This window comes from Nuphar pumila, chromosome 4, assembly GCF_984573655.1.
Source record: "Nuphar pumila chromosome 4, dmNupPumi1.hap1.1, whole genome shotgun sequence".
Taxonomy (NCBI): domain Eukaryota; kingdom Viridiplantae; phylum Streptophyta; class Magnoliopsida; order Nymphaeales; family Nymphaeaceae; genus Nuphar; species Nuphar pumila.
The window spans coordinates 128045478-128070010 of NC_143252.1; the positions used below are offsets into that span (position 1 = coordinate 128045478).

The window sequence follows — 24533 nt, forward strand, 5'->3', positions numbered from 1 at the left end:
TAACATTTGGATTTTATTTTTTTTAAATAAGATGAATATTTAATTTAAGTATTTGCATATTTCTTAATTAACATTAAACATGATTCTAAATGCTTGATTAGCATAAATGCATAATTGAGATTTAAGAATTAGGGTTTCAATTTTATATTTGTTTAAATGACATGAATTATAGAATATGCTTTTAAGATGTTTTTTATATATTTTTAATTAGTATTAAATCTGAAAAAGAATACTTGACTATGGTTAGAACTTAAAATTTTAGGGTATTTTTTTTCAATTAGCATAGCCTGAGAATTTTAATGCTTTCCTATTAGTTTTATTATCTTTTACTAAGTGGATTGATGCTTTCATTTATTGACCATACGATAAAGATAAATGAGTGAAAAATATAAAATTTATTAAATATATTTGATGTTTCTCCTTGTTTTGAGTGGCTTGTAATATTTTAAATATTTATAAAACATTTATAATGTCCTTCATAGTTTTTTTGTAAAATTAAACTAATTAATTGGCTATTTATTTGTAGAATGTTTGTATTCTTTTGTCACGCCTTGCATTTCAAGATCAAAACTTAAGCTTAGTAACACTACATTATTCATGAAAGATATTTTCTTTATCTTAATATCAAACAAAGCTTAATTTTGGAGAATACATGTGTTATTACGATACTCTAAAGTTCTTAAATAATTTTCTTTATTCCTGAAAACATGTTTAGTTTCAACAAAGGTTTCTAATTATGGTTTTACCTGAGTCCGAGCCAAACCCGACCCGTTAACGCCCCTACTTTTAATAGATTAAGGTGGCAGGCTTGTGGCCATATTACCATTTTGCCAGTCTTCTGCCGTTTCCAAGTTATCAGGTTCGATTATCGCTCGAGCAAGTGCGGTTGTGGATGAGAGCGTGGTAACTGAAGGGGAAGCCGGGTGGATTCGAGTTCGGATACTTACTAACAGTCGGACTTCTCCGATCCGATGTGCACTGCGTACTCGGGTTCGTCTCAAGCAACATTGTGCGTCACATTAATTCATCCGAGTTCGGATCAGAATTCGATAGGTTTTCCTTGTTTTCAATCTTATTGAAATGATTCAAATTCTTACCAAGCCAAGCCCGATTAAACAGGTTTGGGTAGATCTAATATCCAGCCCAAAACCGTTATATTTACGATCCTGTAGGAAGCGAATAAGAAAACAACGGAAAAGTTGGGGGAAATCAAGTGAACCCTCTCTCTCTCATCGAGAATCAGCAAAGGTACTCTCTCTCGATTTCGATTCTTCTGCTTCGGCCCACATTTTCATCATTTTACGTTCTTCTTACTTTTGCCTATCCTCTTTCTGTGCTCTGAGCGATTTGAGGGCTGGAAACCCTATTTTTGTTTAATCGATGTTTCCTGATGGGAGAACTCTCTCTCTGTCTCCATCGATTAGTTTATATACAGATTTGAGATCGTGATCTTCTCCTTTTGTTTTCGTTCTTTTATTTTCTGTTTTTGTGATTTTTTTTATGTAAGTTGATTATTCGTGCAATTTAGATCGTCCTCCTTTTTGTTTAACTCACTGGATATGTGATCCTTTTTGTTTAACCCACTATAAATGCGATCTTAGTACATATTTTTTAATTGGTTGTGATAACTTGATGATTCTGTTCGTTTGATCTTCTGCACAGCTTATTCGGATGATTTTGATATAGGATTTGTGGAAAAAACAGAGGTAGCTTGGGTTGGTAGGGATTTCGATTTGCTAAGTTTATTTTTCTTTTTTTTTGTCTGGATTTTAACAAATTCATTGAAGAGGTTGGAGTGCGTATTGGACACACACACACCGCTTGAAATTCCACTGTACACTGTTTTTTTTTAATTTAACCTTTTGATCTGATAGTAAATGTTGGTAGACCGATCATTTTGATTTGAGTATGGGTATTTTCCTTTGTTTGCTCATTTCTTTGTACCGAATCATAGTTTTATTTTTCTAGGAAATTTTGCTTATTAAGGTTAGTTTAAGATAAGTGATTCTTCTTGCATTTGAATAGGAAAAGCAATGGTTGCATAATGCATGTACTATCTTGGGTATCTTCGTGAGTTTACGTCTGGAGACCTAGAAAAAGATAATCAGATTTATTGGATTTTCCTGAATTTTTATTTGAGATCCAGGAATTTGAAGTTCAACTTACCCTAATATGTTTTGAGGGCTTATTCATGTTACCTACTTTTTGATATTGTTTATTTAGTCTTGTAACTTTTGTTGTTTCAGCTAGCTGGCCATTCAGATAATGGTAGTTTATGCCTGCTTTTACAGTTCATGTCATCTTGCAATAGGACACCAAATGGTTGATTAAATGGCTCTGCTCTCTATTCCATTTCAGTGTATTATTTGGCAATAGTTTGGGCAAAAACCAATCTGTTTTGATGCCGCCAATTTCATGGTGTTGACTATTGAATATTGAGATTATTTATTTTAGTATATTTACTTGTCTAAAATGTGAGTTCTTTCCAAGATAAAATGAGCTCTATGCTTCTTTGGTTTTTACAGTACATGACCTCATGGTTTTTCCATTCAAATCCATTAGTTAGTGTAGACGGTAGATGAGAGGCGCAGACACCTAGGGAGAGAGAGAGAGAGAGAGAGAGAGAGAGAGAGAGAGAGAGAGAGAGAGAGAGAGAGACGGCTGCAAAAATAAGAGAACTCGTTAAATGTTATTAGGGCTAATCTCTATGTTAAATAGAGAGAGGCCAAAAGGAGAAATTACATATAATTCCCTTATTAAATTAAAATATCAAATAACCTCTAATCTAAGAAAACTTAAACTTAAAACCTCTTAATCTCAACACTCCCCCTCAAGCTGGAGCATAGATATCAATCATGCTCAGCTTGTCACAACATTTTGAGAAATTTGGTCTAGCAAGAGGCTTTGTAAACATATCTGCAACTTGGTCTTCCGAATTTAGATATTTGGTAGAGATATAACCAGCTTGAACCATATCTCTTACATAGTGGCAATCAACCTCAATGTACTTTGTTCTCTCGTGAAAGACAAGATTGTTCGCTATATATGTGGCAGCCTTGTTATCACACATCATGGTCATAGGAGAGGAAACCTTCACCTGAAGGTCATGAAGAACAGTACGAACCCACATCAATTCAGCAGCTGTTTGGGCCATAGCCCTATATTTTGATTCTGCACTCTATCTAGAAACCACATTTTGCTTCTTATTTCTCCATGAAATCAGGTTGTCTCCCAGAAACACACAGAATCCTGTGGTAGATTTTCTATCCACTATAGATCCTGCATAGTCAGCATCAGAATAAACCACTATCTCCAGAGTTCCACCTTTTCTGAACAATAACCCTTTTCCAGGAGAAGATTTTAAATACCTGAGAATCATTATAGCTGCATTCCAGTGTACCTCAGTTGGTTTGTCCATAAACTGGCTAACTTTGCTTACTGCTAAAGCAATATTCGGCCTGGTAACAATTACATACAGTAGCTTCCCTACTAGTGAGCGATAGCTTTTGCTATCAACCGGTTTTGACCCTTCTTCAAACAACTGAACTTTATGGTCCATGGGAATATTTGTTGGTTTAGCTCCCAACATTCCCGTTTCCTTTAATAAGTCAAGAACATACTTCCGCTGAGACAAAACCATCCCTTCACGGTTCTTGGCAACTTCTATACCCAGAAAATATCTTAGTGAACCAAGGTCTTTTGTAACAAAGTGTTTTTGAAGATGAGCCTTTGTAGCTTCAATATTTTTCACATCGTCTCCTGTAAGAATGATGTCATCCACATATACCACCATAACAACTATGCCTGAGTTAGTTTTCTTGATAAATAGTGTATGATCTGCCGCTGACCTGTTGAAGCCAAAGCGTGACATCACTTCAAACAACTTTTGAAACCATGCACGAAGACTTTGTTTCAAGCCATAAATCGCCTTTTTCAATCTACACACCTTCTGACACTCCCCCTCAACCTCGAAACCTGGAGGTTGTTGCATTAAACTGTCTCAGATAGATCCCCATATAGAAACACATTTTTCACATCTAATTGACATAAGCTCCAACCATGATGAACAACTACCGAGAGAACAAGATGAATGGTGCCCATCCGTGCAACAGGAGAAAATGTTTCAAAGAAATCAATACCATATGTCTGAGTATATCCTTTTGCTACTAATCTGGCCTTGTACCTTTCAATAGATTCATCTGATTTGTACTTTATTGTATATACCCATTTGCATCCAACAATGTTAGCATCTACTGGTGAATCAACTAAATCCCATGTATGCTGAGACACTAAAGCTGTAATGAAAAGAGGCGGAAGCATCAATAGAGCAAAAGGCACTCTTAAAGAGTGACCACAAGAGTCAAGAACACAAGCACTAAAAGTGCACACACAAAACTCTCAAAAGTGAAAATGACTTAAAGTCATAAGTTGGATATTATTGAAGAAAGAAAGAGAAGGGTGAAAAACCCATACATTTACAAGGGGGGACTTAAAGTCAACTGGCTGACTTCTTCACCAAGGCGCTCCCAACTCCACGATTCATGTTTCTTCTTGGCAAACTTCCGGTCTTCTCCCCGTAAAGTTTGAGGGGGCATGTTAAATTATGTATATATATGCCCCCTCAAACTTTACGGGGAGAAGACCGGAAGTTTGCCAAGAAGAAACATGAATCGTGGAGTTGGGAGCGCCTTGGTGAAGAAGTCAGCCAGTTGATACTCTGAAGTGACATATGGCAATGTGATGGTTCCTTTGAGATATTCGTCTCGAACATAATGGCAATCCATTTCGATATGCTTGGTCCGCTCATGAAAGGTGTGATTGCTGGAATGTATATCGCACTTTTGTTATCACAACAGAGCTTGGTGGGAGTGGAAATGAGAACACCCATGTCACCAAGGAGACTTCTGAGCCACACAATTTTCATGGTTGTCATCGCCATAGCCCGATATCCAGCTTCAGTAGATGATAATGAGACCTTCTGCTCCTTCTTGCATCTCCACGAGATGAGAGATTCACCTAAAAAAATGCAAAGACCCGTAATTGAGATACAATCATTGAGATTTCTTCCCCAGTCAGCATCAGTAAAAGCAGTCAATTCAAGAGATGAGAAAGAGGATAAGAAGAGTCCCTTGGAGATGGTATTTTTGATATATCGCACAATTCTCATTACGGCCGCCATATGAACCGAAGTAGGTGCATGCTGAAACTGGCTCGCTGCATGAACCACATGAGCTATGTCTGGACGTGTGATGGATAGATAGGTGAGGGATCCGATTAATTGACGGTAGGGGGTTGGATCTTCAAGGAGATCACCATCTTCAAGTCTTAGTTTCGAAATGATAACTTCAGGAGTCTCAACTTTCTTTTCATCGAATATTCCTGATTTGGTACAAATTTCTGCAGCTAATTTCATTTGAGATAAGATGTATCTACGCGCAGAATAAGTCACTTCAATTCCTAAAAAATATCTCAAATAACCAATATCAGACATATCAAAAGTATCTTTTAATATAGACTTAACATCATTTACTCCCTTTTTGTCATTCCCAGTGATGATCATATCATCAACATACAGCAGAAGCATAATAATGGAGTCACCTGTCCTTTTAACAAAAAGAGCAGTGTCAGTATAGCAAGAAGAAAAACCTAAATTGATTAATACATTACTAAACCTGTCATACCAAGCTTTAGGAGCTTGCTTAAGTCCATATAAGGCCTTTTTTAATTTCAAAATTTTTCCATCTAAATTCATACCTGGAGGCGGTTCCATATAAACTTCTTCATTTAAATTACCATTCAAAAATGCATTTTTGACATCAAGTTGAAAGATTGGCCATTTTTTAACAGAGGCTATAGCAATAAGGGCTCAAACACTAGTCATTCGAGCAACTGGGGCAAAAGTTTCATCATAATCTACCCCATACTCTTGGGCATATCCTTTGGCTACCAACCTAGCCTTATATCTTTTTAATGAACCATCACTCTTAGTTTTTACCTTAAAAACCCATCTACATCCAATGAGTTTCTTGCTATTGGGAGAATCAATGATTTCCCAAGTTTGCGCCTTTTTAAGGGGATTAAGTTCAAGTTCCATAGTTTCATTCCAATGAGCATATTGTTTAGCATCATTGTAATGAGATGGTTCATGAAAGGAGTGAAGAGCAAGTAGGCATGCTCGAAAGTTAGGAGAAAAAGAGTCATAAGAAGCAAATCTATTTGGTATCTTGGGAATACGATTTGATCTTCTTTGAGAGGTCTCTTCGATCGACTCACTTTGAAAGAATTTTTCAAGGGCACAAGGGGGATTTCTTTCTTTCCTTCTAGAGTAGACTTGTATTTGTCTTGAAACATTTTCTTCTAAGTTTTGATCATTATTTGGATGTTCAAAAAGATCTTCATTAAGAGGTTCACTAGGATCAACATGATCATATATGATGTTTTCTTGAGGTAACAAGTCAAATAAGAAGGAATAGTCAATATTTTCATTTGGTTGGTGCGAAAAACCATTTTCTTCTTCGAGGAATGTGACATCTTTTGAGATATAAAGTTTGTTCTTAAGCATGTCAAAACATCGATATCCTTTTTGTTTTTCGCCATATCCTAGGAAAATACATTCAATAGCCCTAGGAGAAAGTTTATCATTTTTGCGAGTTAGAACAAAGCATTTACATCCAAAAATTCTTAATCTTTTATAATCGGGAGACATATTGTAAAGTTTTTCAAATGGAGAAAGATTTTTCAAAGAGGATGAAGGGGTTCTATTGATGAGATATGTTGAGGTTAGAACCGCTTCGGCCCAAAAGGATTTTGGGATATTTTTTGAAATCAATAACGTTCTTGTAGTTTCTATTATGTGCCTATGCTTTCTTTCCGCAAGACCATTTTTTTGCGGAGTGTTAGGACAAGAACGTTGATGACAAATTCCATTTTCTTTTAAATAGCTTTGAAAATCATTAGACATATATTCACCTCCCGAATCGGATCTAAGAATAGATAGATTTCCCAAAAATTGATTTTTAACCATTGCATGAAATTCTTTAAAGAAGGAGAAGACTTCGGATTTGCGACTTAGGATGTATATCCACGTAAATCGAGTGAAGTCATCAATAAAGACCACATAATATGAAAAACCTCCTTTAGACAAAATAGGGGAGGGTCCCCACACATCGGAATGAACAAGCTCAAATGGCCGAGTGGTAAAGTAACTTCTTTGAGGAAATGGAGTAGCTTTAGATTTCCCAAAAATGCAATCTTTACAAGTCATGTGATTGTCTTTACAAGTATTGTTCAAAAACGGAAAAAGAGACATTTTTACAAAATTTGGATGACCAAGTCTCTCATGCCAAATTCCAATACTTTTGTCTTTTACAAGATTGCAAGATGACTTAGATGGAAGCGTCAAAAAGTCCATAAAATAGATATCACCCCTTCTATGGCCTTGCCCAATCAGCTTCCCTGACTGGAGATCCTGCACGGTGCAATCTTTAGGTGAGAAAGAGACTTGACATCCATGATCGGTGATTTGAGAAACGGAAAAAAGATTTAAATTAATTTTTGGAACGATTCTTACTTTAGGAACAAAAATGTTTTGAGAATTTTTGAAGTCAAGTGTTCCAATACTTTCAATTTTCAATGATGTTCCATCGGCCGTTGAAACATAGGAGGACATGGGTTCGGAAAAAACATTTGAAAGAGAGTTTTTATGAGATGTCATATGAAAAGAAGCACCGGAGTCTAGTATCCACATACCTGGAGGTGATGAAGAGTAGGCGATGACGGCTCCGGATGTTGAAGGAGAAGTCTTGAGAAGATGTTGGAGAACTTCGGAGATGTGATTTAGAGTTTCTTTGATATCTCCCTCTTTGGTACTTTCTTCCTTCTTTGGAGAATTTTCTCCAACCGCGGCCACCTTTCCTTTAAGTTTTGGACAAACCGGTCTAATGTGTCCCAGTTCATTACAATAATGGCATATTATTCCCTTTCTAGGCCCATTACTATTTTTGTTAAAATGGGGAGGTCTATATGCTTTAACATTCGATCCGGGCCTAGTAACAGAGCCAAGTCGAGTTTCTTCTTGACATATCTCGGCAAGGGCATCTTCAATAGGTAGGGCTTTGCTTCTATGGAGAGGAGATGCCCTAACTTGTTCAAATTCCGGGCGAAGTCCATGAAGAAATTGAAAAAAGTGCTCCTTTTCAATTTGTTCTTCTTAACTCAATATCTTGTGGAGCTACCCATTTAGGCTTAAGAAGGGCAAGTTCATCCCAAAGAGGGGTTAGAGAGCTAAAATAGTCTCGGACACTCATATCCATTTGTTTGGTGGAACGAATTTTTTCTTGACAAAAAAATTGTCGAGCAAGATCCTTTTGGGTATACATACCCTTAAGGAAAAACCAAGCCTCATTGGCCCTTCTAAATTTGGCAATATTAGCACAATTTTTAAGGTCAACATTGTTCATAAACCATGCCAAAATTTTGGCATGGTTACTTTCCCAATCCTCAACTTTGGATTGATGGTCATTGATAGCTTTGATGCGCTCATCACCATCTAAAGCTTTTTCAATCTCATTTTCGATTTTTAGTGAGAACAAAAGAGGGTTCAGGAGTAGTTCCCATAACAAAACCCCAAAGTTTCTTACCTCTTAGATGATTTTCCATAGCGGAGGCATACATGAGATAGTTGAACCCATTTAGCTTAAAAGAAAGCTCCACTTTAGAGTCACGTTCCATCGGCACCAAATATACTTCCTTTCTTCAAAACTTTGAGAGGCATGCGTTCCAAGATAGCAAAAGAGAAGCCCAATCACCAACCGAGCTTTGATACCATGTAATGAAAAGAGGCGGAAGCACCAATAGAGCAAAATGCACTCTTAAAGAGTGACCACAAGAGTCAAGAACACAAGCACTAAAAGTGCACACACAAAACTCTCAAAAGTGAAAATGACTTAAAGTCATAAGTTGGATATTATTGAAGAAAGAAAGAGAAGGGTGAAAAACCCATACATTTACAAGGGGGAGCCTCCTCTTTTTATAGAGGAGGAAAGCATAAAGGAGGACCATAAAGGGGGCTCCCTTCTAGTCGTTGGGAGCCCCAACGGTCATAAATATGACCGTTGGGGCCCCAACGACTAGATAGGTGGGGCCCCTTATGGTCCTAAAAGTAAAAAACTGAAAAAGAAAAAAGCAAAAAGAAAAAGGGGAAAAAGAAAGAAAAAAGAAAAAAGGTAAAAAAAAAAGGTACAGGTGAAATTACCAAAACACCCCTATCGAGTTTTTGGTTTATACAAAACAGGAAAAAGCTATATTATGTATATATATATATACGTATATATACTTATATATATACGAATGTATATATATATATAAGTATATGTATATATATATATTTATATATACATAATTTAACATAAATCATCCATTTCTTATTGCATAGCCAGCTTCCAACGGTTATCTAGCTCTGCTTGTTGATAGTTCAGAGGAATCGTTTCAACAGATAAGGCTGAAATAAATTTTTTCATCTGATTTCCAATTCTGACATCGGAGACAAAATGAGATATGGGATATAAGGTACATTGTCGTGTCCCCTTGCGTAGAGCAATAGGCCTGTTATCATCATCATGAAGATCACTATTGTCAGTAATACTTACCTCAGGAGAAGAAGATGATGGAGGCAGTGGCAGAGCCAGAAGTTTTTCCTTGGGTGGGCAGACTTCGGGTCTCGGGGACAATGCTATGGTCTTGAAGGACGATCCATTTATTCGGACCAGTGGCGGACCCAAAAAATTTTCGCTGGAGGAACAGTCATTCGTGGAGAGATAAAACTTAAATAAGCCTTTGAATTAAAATAACAATTGTTACAAACACAAACAACTAAATTTATGAACATAATAAGATAAAACCTTAAATTGTACTTTTAAACTAAAATAAAAATTGTTCACTTAAGAAATACAAACAACTAAATTCATGAAAATTTTACAATTGACATCTTCTATTTTTCATATTTTGAAAGCAATTCATAATTGCATCATCACTGATGGTATCAAATGTCTCCTTCTCTATGTAAGTAACCAAAGCATCATTGATCCATTCATCTCCCATTCTATTACGTAGACGACTTTTGATATTGTTCATAGCTGAAAATGCTCTTTCAACACTTGCTGTTGCAACTGGCAAAGTTAATGCCAACTTAATCAATAGATACACATGAGAAAATACAATGTGCTTTTGAGTTGCTACTATCATCTCTGCTAGCTCTGCTAAAGATTTTAAATTTGAAAACTGATCATTGTTTCGCATGTCTGCAATATATATATCCAATTGATTTTTCAGTCTAATTATGTTTACGTTAGAAAAGTCCTTAGGGTAAAGCTCAGCAAGACGAATCAACTTATCTTTATCAAAAGCAGAAAAAGAATTCTTTGGACTCAAGCATGCCATTGAAAGGAGGAGCTCTGTATTTGTTTCAGTGAAACGATCATTCAACTCTTGAAGTTGCAAATCAATAATAACATAAAACACATCAATACGATAATTATGCAATGTGGTGATCTTTTTAACCTTACGTCTTGGTCGTCCTTGAGGTGTATATGAGTCCCCTAGATCAGGAATCAGAATATAAAATCTCTTACAAAATATGAACACTTTGTTTATGAGAGAGTCCCATCCATTGTCTCTGAGACCTTGAAGGCACTGTTTTGATATAGTGACTAAACTCATAGCATTCACAATGTCTTGATCTTTTCGCTGAAGTGCTTGTGAAAGATCATCAGTTATTCTCAAAACTTTACACATCAAATGTAAGCAAAACACAAATTCAAAATCTTGCAACTGATGATATAAAATAATTGCATCTGAACTTTTTCCTGAATATGTATCTTCTGCAATGAAATCTAACACTTGAATAACAGAAGAATACATACTGAGTAAATTAACCAAAGCATCGTAATGAGAACCCCACCGAGTATCACCAGGTCGTTTGGAACTTATTTCTTGATTTAATCCTCGTCCTTTTTCAAGTTCACCCAATGCAAGTGTTTCAGCAATTCGCATAAATTCTGCTTCTCGAATAAGCTCAGATCTCTTGCATGAAGTGGAGAAAAAAGTTGACAACCTGCCTAATATATTGAAAAACACATCAAGCAATGAATTTTTTTTAGCAACACCAACTAATGCCAATTGAAGTTGATGTGCGAAACAATGAATATAATATTCAGATGCATTTTCTTGTAATATAAGACTTTTCAATCCATTAAACTCCCCTCTCATATTACTTGCTCCATCATAACCCTGTCCACGCAAACTTGATATGCTTAATTTATTCTTACAGAATGCTTCTTCAACTGCTTGTTTGAGTGACAGAGAACTTGTTTCAAGAACATGCACAAGTGTAAGAAATCTCTCAACCACTCGACCTTTTTCATTAACAAACCGTAAAACAATAGCCATTTGTTCTTCAGTTGATACATCACGAGAATCATCAAGTAAAATAGAAAAAAAAGTATCTCCAAGTTCCATGATAATAGCATTTGTGGTTTGTATAGAAGCAGCCTTGACAATATCCTTTTGTATATCAGGAGATATCAATTTGTTATTTTCTGGAGCACTTTTCAATACAACTTTATTTATGTCATCATTGATCTTTGCAAATATCTTCAACAACTCAATAAAATTTCCTCTATTAAGAGATTCTTCAGCTTCATCATGCCCTCGAAATGCCGATCCTTGACTTAACAAATATCTGATTGCACTAACAGTTGCCCAAAGGCGAAGTCTATATTCATCTTTCTGTCGAACACTTTGTTGATAAAGTATAGAATCAATATGTTGTTTTTGTTGCATCAAATTTTGACACTTCATTCGTGCTGAATTGTGAAAACTGCCAGAGCTTCCAACATGTTTATCAAACCTCTTCTTGTCTTTCCAGTTATCAAATCCTTCAGATACGAATGCCTCTAAACTAATCTTCTCTGTGCTTTTTGGCCTGAAAAGATAACACTGCAAACAATATGCTTTATGCTTACTTGTACTATACTCCAACCAATTCTTATACTCATCATACCAAGCTGGAATGAACCTTCATTTTTGATGGTTTAGTTGAAACATACAATCTCGAGGTTGACAAGGACCTCGGATCATATATGCTCTACGAACATTATCTTGGATATTAGGATGATAACTAGAAATAAAAGGACGAAGTGCAGGGTCTGCAGGTAACTCTGATTCATCATTTTCTGTTTTGCATATTTTCTGACTTGGTTCTCCATCTCGAGTTGCATAAGATTTATCAAAGATTGACCCTTTCGTTATGAACTTATCCATTCCTACGCAACGAAAAAAAAATATGACAATGTTATATAAGCCAAATCTCAGTGCAAAAAATGATCGAGTAAAATGAAATGACAACAAGAACAAGAACAAGGCAGGGGGCGAAGCCTCCTGTTGGCAATCGGAAGCAAAGCCCCAACCGATAATCGAGGGACAGAGGGCAAAGCCCCCTGTGGGTCCCACCCGAAAAGCGGGGAAACTTCTCTGGCAGAGAAGTTTCCCCTCACTATCAAACGTGCCCTAAGTCATGACGAGTATCCTGGAAGAAATTATATCAATCTCAAACACCTATGTATGATTTACTACTAAGAAATTACTAAGTTACCAGTCAAACTCAGGCACATCAACATACATGGGTAAGATGCCTTTACAAATCCGTCGCCAATAACCTAGTGATAGGATTGATTAAAGAATCTGAACTTTGAAAAGGCATTCAAACCAACTAAAACAGGACATGATTATTAAAAAAACAAGAGAGCAACTAATTTTGATTAGGAACAATGAAAGAATGTCTATTGAGTATTGACACAAATCCAGATAGAATTGTTGGTCTTTAGAAGAACTATAGCACTCATTTGAGAATGCATGACTCATTCATCATTAATACTATTAGATTCTAACTTCTAAGCATTTCTCTACATTGGAAGCAGCAACAGAAATTCCAGAAAGAAAGGGGTAAAACAACAAATAGTTATTCACCAACTTACTTGTATACCGAGTGATTGGTCTATAACCGCACCAAAGATTAGGTTTGCAGTGGGATCAACAAGGTCATATATCACTTCTGCAGTAGCATTTACCTGCATTTTCACAGAAACATAAAGTATAACATAATCTACTCGTTGGAGATTGAGGGAAAGATAAGACTTCATGAAAATTAAGCACTTAATTAGCTGCAAGATTGAAAATTCACAAAAAGCGAGATAAACAAAAAAACTGGCAAAAGAAAAAGTAAAACAGATGAAGGCAGAAGAGTATAGATGCCAAGGAGGCATCCTGGAACAGAAAGAGGACCACTAGAAAGAAATTAAAAGAAAGTCATCTTGCAGAGAGCATCCCATATGATCTGGTTGCTTATACACGCCCAAACATACCACCTAAGACTGGCTGAAGATGGCTGTGTGATGTCAAAAGAACAAGAAGACTGAGTCTGTCACCAACGCTGGAAAATGGTGGGGGAGCACGATGGTCAAAGGGGGATGGACCGCATGACAGGAGAGAGGGGCTGAGCCTCAGATTGAGTTGAGATTTTGAGAGGGAAAGAAGGGTAATCGTAGTTCTAAGGTTTCCAAAATGAAAAATCAAACCAAAAATAACATCTAACCTTGGTGTTACTACTCAATTGAAAATTTTCGGCAAACAGGGTTTAGGGTTATCGTGTTTTCAAAAGCAGGGTTATCGTGTCTGCCGATCGACTAGAAAAACAAGAGAGAGGGGAGGTTACCTGCGACAGTGCGACGGTCGGCGGCTATGCCGGCTAGCGATGGTCGTCGGCGAACGAGGAGGAAGGTCCGACTGCTACACCCGTGCCTCGCGTCGTCGGAGCTTGGGGGGCACCGCGGGTTCACCGAAGGGAAGCCGACGACAGTCGCTGGTGGCTGCAGAGGACAGGGGAGGAGAGCCGGCGAATGGGGTTGCCGGTGACGGAACGCCGGAACGGAAGGGCAGAGCACATAGGAAAGAGAAAAAGTGGCGAGGGTTTTACCCCTCGCCCCCTTTCGGCAGGCTCTAGACTCATCGAGAGCCCGGGTCCCGAGTCGACTCGGTTTCGCGAGTCCCGAGTCGACTCGGTTTCCCGAGTCGCGAGTCGACTTGGTTTCGAAATCTAGGGTGGGCGACCGCCCACCCATGCCCACCCGTGGCTCCACCACTAGATGGAGGCACGGGCAGAGGTGGAGCTCTGCGTACATATACCAATGGAGGATTATTAAATCGTGAAGAGGATGAAGCTTGGTTCGGTACCAAGGGCACAAATTCCAAAGGAAAAGGAGGTATAGGTAAGGGAAAAGAGTCAGCTGGACCAACCTGCAGCGGGGAACCGGTACTAGAGAAATATGGAGTGGATTCCAAGAAAGATACATCCGCACTGACATACTCTCGGCGAGAAATAAGATCATAACATCAATATCCCTTTTGATTTTTTGGATAACCTATAAATATGCATTTTGTAGCTTGAGCAGATAATTTATCATGGTCAGGACCAAGTTTGTGTACAAAACAAACACATCCAAATATTTTGGGTGAGAAAGAGAAGAGTGGGGCATTAGGTTTTAGGATATGTAATTGAATTTGATCACCCACAGAAGATGAAGACATGCGGTTGATCAGATAACAAGCAATGGTAATCGCATCACCCCAATATAACGCAGGAACATTGGATTGAATCATAATGGTCCTGACAACATTAAGCAGGTGCCGATGTTTTCGCTCAGCCACCCCATTTTGTTGAGATGAATAGGCACAAGAAGTTTGGGGTTGAATGCCATGATCTTGGTAAAATTGTAACAAAACTTTTGATTTAAACTCAAGAGCATTATCAGTGCGAACAATCTTGACAATAGATTCAAATTGAGTTTTTATTTCAAGAATTAAGGATTTGATAATACTTGGAACTTCAGATCGTTCTTTTATTAAAAACACCCATGACAACTTAGAGAAGTCATCAACAATAACAAGATAATATTGACACTGAGTCCCAGTAGGAATCTTACTAGGACCCCATACATCTGCATAAAGAAGTTCAAAGACTTTATGACTAAACTGACTCTGACTCGAAGGGAACGAACTTCGATGATGCTTGCCCAACTGGCATGCTTCACATTGAAATGATGTAGTGGAAGGAATTTGAGGAAAGACCGAACGAAGCTTTGACAATGAAGGATGACCAAGACGTCGATGCCACTAAACAGGATTGGATGCGTGTTCCACTGTAGCATGAACAATACCCACTGGATAATGTAGGTAATAGACTCCATTTTCTTCATAGCCTCTACCAATCTTCTTCCCCGTCAGCAAATCCTGAAAATGACAACCGATCGTATCAAATATCACTCTACAATTTAATTCTTTTGTAAGGCAGCTAACAAAGAGTAAACTTTGAGGAAGGGTGGGAGCATGAAGAACATTTTTCAACTGTAAGGAGGAGGATATAGAAATGTTTTCCTGACCAACAACCGGTGAGGAACTCCCATCGGCTAATGAGACTCCTCTATGAACAGTAATATCCTTTAGATTTGAAAAAACAAGCGAATTTTCACACAAGTGTCTGGATGCACCAGAGTCAATAATCCACTTACTGTCATTTGGATGAAGATGATTCCCTGTTGAGTAGGCAACACCGGCTACAGGAGGGGCAGAACTCAAGGGGCGAAGAGCTATCAGCTCATCATATTTAGCTCGACTGAGGGTGATACTGTCACTTGCAGAGATATTATCATGTACATTTGTTGCCTCTAGTGTAGTAACATTAGCTTTATGAGCATATGGCTTTGATGAAGAAGTGGTTGGCCGACCATGTTTATCCCAACAACGATCTTCTAAATGTCCAGATTTTTCACAGAATGTACATTGAAGCTTTCCTCTGCCTCCCATATCTCGTCCACGACCTCGTCCTCTGATATTCTGAATATTTCCACGCCCATAACCAGATGAGACAACTAGAACAGATGATTGAGTCACATGCTGAGATTGTGGAAGAGAGATCGCAAGTCTAATCAGACGATTGTATGCATCAGCAAGAGTAGGTACATCTGATCCAGTCAACATTTGGACTTTTGCAACAAAGAATTCTGAAGATAGACCTGTAAGAAACCGAGCAACCATAGTCTGTTCTTGATGATCCTTTTGCTTCGAGCAACAAAGAGGCCTGTGAGCATTGAGTCTTTCAAACGCAGCTTTGACGGAGGCATAGTACTGGGCCAAGCTTTGATCTCCCTGCTGTAAATTATATATCTCCTGTTCGACTTACAGGATACGACTCACATTAGTCTCTTGTGAGTACGCATCTCGAAGATTGTCCCATATCTGTTTGGCTGTATTATAGTAAATTAAACCATCTGTAATATGGGGTTCGACGCTATTCATGATCCATGACATAACTATGTCATTATCTTCATCCCAAGTAACATATTTTCCCACTTTTTCAGTGGGTTCGTCTTCCAACAAAATATGTTTTCTACGATGTCCAGATACCGACATCATAAAAGTTCTGGACCGCCTGGCATAGTTAGTTTCATTCAACCTTACAGAAGAGCAGTACGAGAAGGGATTGGCAAAAGCCTTATACTCCCCAACATTTTCAATTTTGGAATCACATTTCGAAGTTTCAGCCATACTGAAGATTTAATACTATTTCGGCTGCAAAAAAAAAATCAGATTCACTCACTTGAACAACAAGTTTTATAATCACGCGTCAGGCAAGTCCACGATTACACAGATTTCCACACCAGAGATAAAATCTGGACATGCTTCAGGCGACACAGGGAATAGCGTCTGTTATCATCACGCATCAGCCAATACGACAACCGACAACTGTACCCAACACAGAATCCCACGACAGTAATGAACAACAGCCCACAAACAGGGATATTTTCCAACACAACAGGGAATCACGCCTGCTGTTTCCACGACAAAAAGACAACTGATACTAACATGCTTCTTTCACAGCATGCATGTAAAAAAAACCCACGACATAGCAGGGAATCACAACTGCTGAAATCCATATTCTGAAATAAAACAACCAACTGATGTAAAACAACCAGCTAAAATCCAGGGAATCACGACCAACGATAATATGCAGACGCAGAGACAAAAAAAATCACGACAGCTGCTGCTCCCAGACATATAAGCTCGACAACCAACAAGAATTTCAGTTCTTCAGGGCACGGTTAAACAAATCAGTCATATCTCGATCACACGCAACAACACAGGAAATGAGATTGCCGCTGCTCCCAAACAGCAAGAAATCACGGCAAAAAAAAAAAAATCCAAAACTCAGGGGCTCAAGGGTTACGACTACCAAACCAAAGACATGCATCCACCGTGTCCCTTAGATCTGATGACAGATCTGGGTCATGACCTTGGTCAGATCCCAGATCTGTTATCAGATCTTACAAACAAAAAAGTGCACACCTGATTCCAACCTTTTTTTTTCTTCGTTGGTGTAGATCAATCACTATCGATCACGCTCCCGAGATCAATGGCTTTGATACCATGTAGACGGTAGATGAGAGGCACATACACCTAGGTAGAGAGAGAGAGAGAGAGAGAGAGAGAGAGAGAGAGAGAGAGAGAGAGAGAGAGAGAGAGACGGCTGCAAAAATAAGAGAACTCGTTAAATATTATTAGGGCTAATCTCTATGTTTAATAGAGAGAGGCCAAAAGGAGAAATTACATATAAGTCCCTTATTAAATTAAAATATCAAATAACCTCTAATCTAAGAAAACTTTAACTTAAAACCTCTTAATCTCAACAGTTAGTAATTTCATTTTTCTTGCATTTGTTAGTTATCTTATGCTTGTTTACATACTGCACACAATGAGAAAATAGCAACAGAGTAATCAAACAAGTGTATTTGTGTCATAGATATCAACGACATATAGTCCTAGCAGAAAAAAGGATATTTTAATAAAATATAGTTTTTAGACTAAATGAACAAAAATTTTCTAGATGTTATAATTCACTTTTTTAGGGTTAATATCATAATTCACTTTTTTAGGGATAACGTGCTAATATTTTGTATTTGGTAAATGCCATGTAGAAATCGTGAAAACTCTTTGTTTTTCTATGGCTTGACAAGATGCGAAATTGGGTATCAGCATTCGGATCTCAAGGAAATATCACCCTACGAGGGATTCTAGACTTCTCGAGATTACAAACTTGTTTGGACTTACTCGTTTCATGTTGGGGGTGCCTTTGAGCAACCCTTTGTCTACCATCGTAGTTATGACTTTTTGACAGTGATGCCGAGTTATACTACGATGAGTAGCATAGGAGGTTGATGAATCTCATGATATGCAATGAGCATAATTGATTAAAGTTCACATAATGGTGACTATGCGCCTTCACAGGCAAGATGCTCGAGTGGGTCGAAAGACCAGAGCATGTAAAACGAGACATCGGTTAAGAAACCCCCGTCATGCTCATTCGAAACAATTCATCAAAAGAGAGGATGGATGGTACAAAACTCTGATGGACGGGCCATAAATGACTATTTCGGGCAATTGACTCAGCTTCCCCAGTCATCAGAATTAGGGAAAATGGGCTACAAAAGGTGGCTTACAGTTGGATGCATCCATAGGCCACTCATACGCCTTTGGGGATTTACCAAAGTTACCAGTCGAGGAAGCGGGAGCGGGAAGCGATACGGGAAGCGGGAGCGGGAAGCGAGGCACTTTCAAAAATTTAGGAAGCGGGGAAGCGTGGGACCACTTAGAAGAAAATTCCGAACCGTCTCGGGAACGACCTAGGAAGCGAACCGGAAGCGACCTAGGAAGCGAACCGGAAGCGAGGGGGAAGCGAAAAAATGGAAAAAATGGGGAAGCGAGGGGGAAGCGAGGGGGAAGCGTGGGGGAAACGTGGGGGAAGCGTGGGGGAAGCGCGCTTCCCAAAAAAAGGGGACGCTTCCCCAAAAAAAGCGCGCTTCCCCTTTTGCCTAGGCGCTTCCGGTAACTCTGGGATTTACTCTCTTGGCCACTGGTCGTCCCCTTAGGAGCGGATTCAGTCAGTCATTCGGGGTATCATAAAATACATAACATAATAGGCCCCCGAATCGATCTCGGTTGTTTCTACGTTTTGTGCCTTGTGCGTACCAACAACGACCAGCTAATAACTAGAACAAAATATAACCTACTCACAATATTATTGAGATGTGCGTGCTCTGACATGACTTGCTTGTTTGCCCTGTAGTTCAGTGTACTACTCGTTGAACTATGCACGCCTGTTGTGGCGCTGCTCTTGTTGGTTGAACTGCTTACGCAGTCCTTGGCTAATAACTAGCTGCTCGTACTAGTTAAATGCTTATGATAATAGCATTATGCTAGTTGCAATATATTAGCATGCGATTTGCTTGGTTGAACTACTTGGTGCATGTTGTAATAGAACACATGTTGGCTTTTGTCTCTTATGACGAATGTGATTGCTTACAGCTCGTAATCTACGAACTGTTTATAACTAGAACTAATGTAACTGCTTGTCTTATAAGCTGCCTACATCTTGTGATTAATGTATAACTGTTGTCGAGTGATTTCTTATGGCATGTAGCTTATGAACTGGTTGTTGTGCAATGGCTTGTACCTTATGATTAATGCAGTTACTTGCCAGTGGACTGAAGAATTCAATGGTAATTGCATGCATTATGAGTTCTGTTATAATGCTTACCTTATTCAGTTACTCTGCTTACTATGCTTGACTGTTTGGTGGAGTTAGTTACTCCGTACTTGTAGAATTACTCGGATTGCTACAATTGCTTACTTTGATTGTTTAGCACTTTGTTTGTTACTACTTGCTTTATTTGAGTTTTGCTTGCAATACTCGACAACATATATGGTTAGCTCTGCGAGTTCTGTTTCTCCTGTTTAGTTTATTAATTATCTTGCTTATAGCAGTCTTTGTTCATTCTTGTCTTTTGCACCCCTACTGGTTTTTCATGAAACCATTTTATGGGCAGGTGTTGTTTTGGACCGCGATGGCACAATGGAGTGATGAGATCAAGATGAGACTCCTTCTCTGACGTTTCGCTCCTGAGGACATCTTAGTAAAATTGGTATAAGAATATCTTTCAAAGTCTCTTTTAATTAAACCTTGAATAATTAAAACCGTGTTCTCATTTTCATTTTAGTAAATATAATGAATTGCAAATCTGTTGTACAATTCTTAATTGTTGAAACTACATTTTGAAACCATTTGCTTTCAATGGTTGTACGAAATTCGAAAATGAAAGTTTGCGTTGTAATGCGTCCAAGGTCCATTGACTTGTTATTTCAAAAACCCTATTTTCTGCTGAATTATTATCTGATAAATGAATGATTTCAAAGGCTTTCCAAATTCTTCTAAAAGTTATAAGTCCTGGATTTTGGGGCGTTACACCTACTCACATAGGTCTTAGGCCAATCATCTGGTGGAAGGCATCCTACGTGGAACACATCTTATTTGGTTTGATCCAGCAATACAACTGAAAGGTTATCTCAACAAAACACAAAGGCCCTTGCTGTCATACTCTCCAAATCAACCTAATGATTATCTTAACCTCACAAATGGCTAAGGAAAAGAGTAATGCCTTGTACCAGCAATTCCATGATTCTACACAAACATGGGCTGATTTTCACAAGAGCCTAATTAGGAATCCAGCTAGTTCTCGAAAATGAAATTCTTCCTCTGTCCTCATGTAGATGTCGGGACGTTCCTCAAAACACCCTTAACAACAACCTAGCTGTTTTGAATACCAATAATTTTCTCTTTTGGAGCCACAAACTCCAACTATAATCCACTTGTGGTTGCATATAAACATCCTCTCATTGATGGTCAAGGCTCAAATTAAGGGACATCCCCTTAGCCATGTCACACAAACACTCCACTTAGCATGTTTCCCAAGCTGTTACAACAAGATGTGCCATGACATTTTGTGGAAGCTATCCAACTCATGCTAGACATGGTCAACATTTTGACACTAACGTCGTCTGTTTTTTTTAGCCCCAAGGGGTTTGGTGTAATAGGATGGGGCCTAGGCCGCTAGGCGGGTAGTCTAGGTTCAAATCCCATGAGCATCAACCCCAGCACTGTTAGATTTACAACCTGCAGGTCGTTCCACGCGTGAGAGCTGAGAAACAGAGAGAGATAGAGAAAGGGAGAGAGAGGTTGGGGAAAAAAACCGATACCCTATTGTGTTAGGGTCGACTGTGTATACTCCTTTATATTAACCTGCTATTACAAAATTAGGGTACTAAAATACCCTCATTACAATAAAATATATTACACAATGCCATTAATGAAAGGTGTATGTCACGGGTCTGGATCTGGAGATCCATGACCCGTAACTAGAGAAAACACTTCTTTTCACCCTCCCTCAAGTTGTGCATGATCTTGAACCATGAACAACTTGCCTTTTAACATCCAAAATCTGTCTTTTGTCAATCATTTTGTAAATATATCCGCCACTTGATCTGTAGTTCGAACAAATTCAGGCTCAATCTCTTTCTCTTCTACCTTTTGTCTCACAAAATGCTGGTCTATCTCAATATGTTTGGCACGACTGTGATGGATTGAATTAAAGGACATACTGATGGCACTCTGGTTGTCACACAAAAGAAGTGATCGAGAGATCGATTCTGCGACTTCTGTCAGTAGATGTCTAATCCAAGTAGCCTCAGCAGTGGCGGCTGCCATTGACCTGTATTCAGCCTCTGTACTGGATCTGGCAATAGCCTTTTGTTTCTTACTACTCCAAGAAACCAAATTCATCCCAACAAATACACAATAGTCGGATACTGATCTGCGTTCATCTGGATCTCCCGCCCAGTCCGCATCAGAATAAATAGTGATCTCATGTGCATTTTGCCCATTTGTCTTTCGCTTATATATGAGACCATCCCCAACCGTTTCCTTTAGATACCGTAGTATCCGTTTAACTGCTTCCATATGTCCTTCACATGGTGCATGCATAAACTGAGAAACTTGATTCACCGAGTAGACTATATCAGGGCGAGTAAAAGTGAGGTATTGTAACATACCCACTATGCTACGGTACTGTGTGGGATTATCAAATGGATCTCCGTTTTGAGAGCTAAGCCTTTGATGAAGAACGCTAGGAGTGCTCAAGGGCTTACAGTCTTTCATACCCGCTTTATTGAGAACATCAATGGTATACTTATGTTGAGTGAGAGTCATCTCTTCAGAAGTACTGTCGACTTCAACTCCAAGAAAGTATCGTAGTTTGCCATGGTCCTTCATTTTGAACCTCTGATTCAAGAGATGTTTGACTTCTTCAATGTGCTCATTGGAATTACCAGTGATGATGATATCATCCACATATATCAACAACAGAGTAATTGTGTCTTGGTTCTTAAATATAAATAAGGAGTGGTCAAGAAGAGATTTCTTAAAACCATATTTTTGTATTTCAAGAGAAAAGCTGTCGAACCAAGATCGAGATGCCTGCTTCAATCTGTATATCGCCCTTTTTAGTCTGCAAACATATTTTGTAGGATTACCTTCTGCGTAACCAGTGGGTTGTTCCATGTATACTTCTCTCAAATCTCCATGAAGAAAAGCATTCTTCACATCAAGTTGGCTAATAGTCCATTGATGTTCAATAGCTAAAGAAAGTATGACTCTGATTGTCCCCATCCGCACCACTGGACTAAAAGTTTCATCATAATCCTGTCCTTGCTCCTGTGTAAAACCTTTGGCTACAAGTCTCGCCTTGTATCGCTCTATAGTCCCATATGGTTTATACTTTATTTTGTACACCCATTTCGAACCAACAACGTTTCTGTCAGGTGGTCTTGGCACGACATCCCACGTACCACATTCATGTAGAGCTTCCATCTCATTCATTGCTTCAATCAATCTTCTGGAATTTGACGCTTGAGAGAACGTTGTGGGTTCATCTTCTTTATTCAAGGCTGTTAGAAAAAGTTGAAAATCTAATGAGAAATTTTCATAACTGACCCACCTTTCAATTGGATGGCGAGAACGTGTAGATCTTCTAGTATCAACGATGTTGGATGTAGAGGATGCATCCACATCCGAATTAACTATAGTGGGCAGCTCTCTTTCTCGTCGAGTGTAGACGAGACCTTTATACCTTTCTGGATTCAAAGTTGGGTTTGTATTTTCATGGGCAATCATTTCATCAGTAGACACAAATCTCTTATCCTTTTGAGTGCAGTTTGAACAAACATTACTAGCTCCTGAGAGAATTTCATAATTCAACCAAGGATAATAAGCCTCAACTTTAGGTTTTGATTCTGAAGAACTAGTATATTGACAATCAAAATTCAATTCATCGAAGATGACATTTCTTGATATTTTGATGCGCTTGCTCATCGGATCATAGCACCTGTACCCTTTATAGTCATCAACATAACCCACAAACCTGCACTTCAGGGCCTTATCCTGAAACTTATGCCTGATTGAACTGTCAACATGGACATAGCATAAACAACCAAACACATGCAATTCATAATAGTTGGGATGTACACCAAAAAGAGACAAGGAGACTTTTTTCCAAAACAGTCATGGGCAATCGATTTATCACATGAACTGCAGAATGAAAAGCCTTTGTCCATAAAGTGATCGGAAGACTACTGTCATGCATCATGCTCATCGCACTCTCAACAATATGGCGATGCTTCCTTTCAGCAATCCCATTCTGCTGAGGTGTGTGTGGTCAAGACACCTTTTTCCTTATCCCGTTACTTTGAAGAAAGTTAGTAAAGTCAATGGAAGAGAATTCGCCTCCTCCGTCACATTGGAAACTTAGGATGTTTTCAGAAAATTGGTTTTTGACAAAGGAATGAAAGTTACGGAACAACTTGAAAGTCTCAGATTTATGTTTCATGAAAAATATCCAAGAATAGCGAGAATAACTGTCAACAAATAAAAGATAATATCTAGTTCCAGATATGGAAGCAACTGGAGACAACTAGAACATTTGTTGTCATTGACATTTATTCCTAAACTTGACTTGGGAATGAGGTTATTTGAAACAAGCTTTTCAATGAAACTACTACTGCAGTGACCTAGACGACCATGCCAAAGGTTTGGCTTATTGATTTCAGAGACACTGAAAACACAGGTGGGATTTTCAGAAGGTAACGATGATTGGGGCTTCAAGTTTGTGTCTGCAGAGCGAATATGTGCTGAAGGATCTTCTTGAAAAACATACATATTGCCTTGCCGTTTTCCTCTAGCGAACGTCTCCTTCGTGCAGAGATCCTTGACAAGAACAGAAGAGGGAGTAAATTCAACTGAGGCTTGGATATCATCAACAAGTTTAAAAACTGAAACAATGTTTTTCTTGATATTAGGAGCATAAAGAACCTTTGAAAGGCTGATGGAAGATTCGGGCAAGGGTATAATAGAGTTTCCAATATGCGAGACAGGGTGGTGTGATCCATCTCCAGTAACTATACTACTTCTACCAAAGTAAGGAACAAGTTTTAGGAGCTTACCTGTATCACCAGTAACGTGAGTCGCTGCGCTAGAGTCC

At 38.6% G+C, this 24533-nt stretch overlaps 1 protein-coding gene across 1 annotated transcript in view; it reads left to right on the forward strand.

The window, feature by feature from the left end:
* The first annotated feature begins 1177 nt into the window (after positions 1-1177).
* LOC149840998 (uncharacterized) overlaps positions 1178-24533 on the forward strand; it is a 144957-nt gene continuing 121601 nt past the window's right edge. Inside the window, exon 1 of the mRNA XM_090004619.1 lies at positions 1178-1248. The gene's annotated coding sequence lies outside the window, so the exon portion shown is untranslated. The remainder of the gene's footprint in view (positions 1249-24533) is intronic.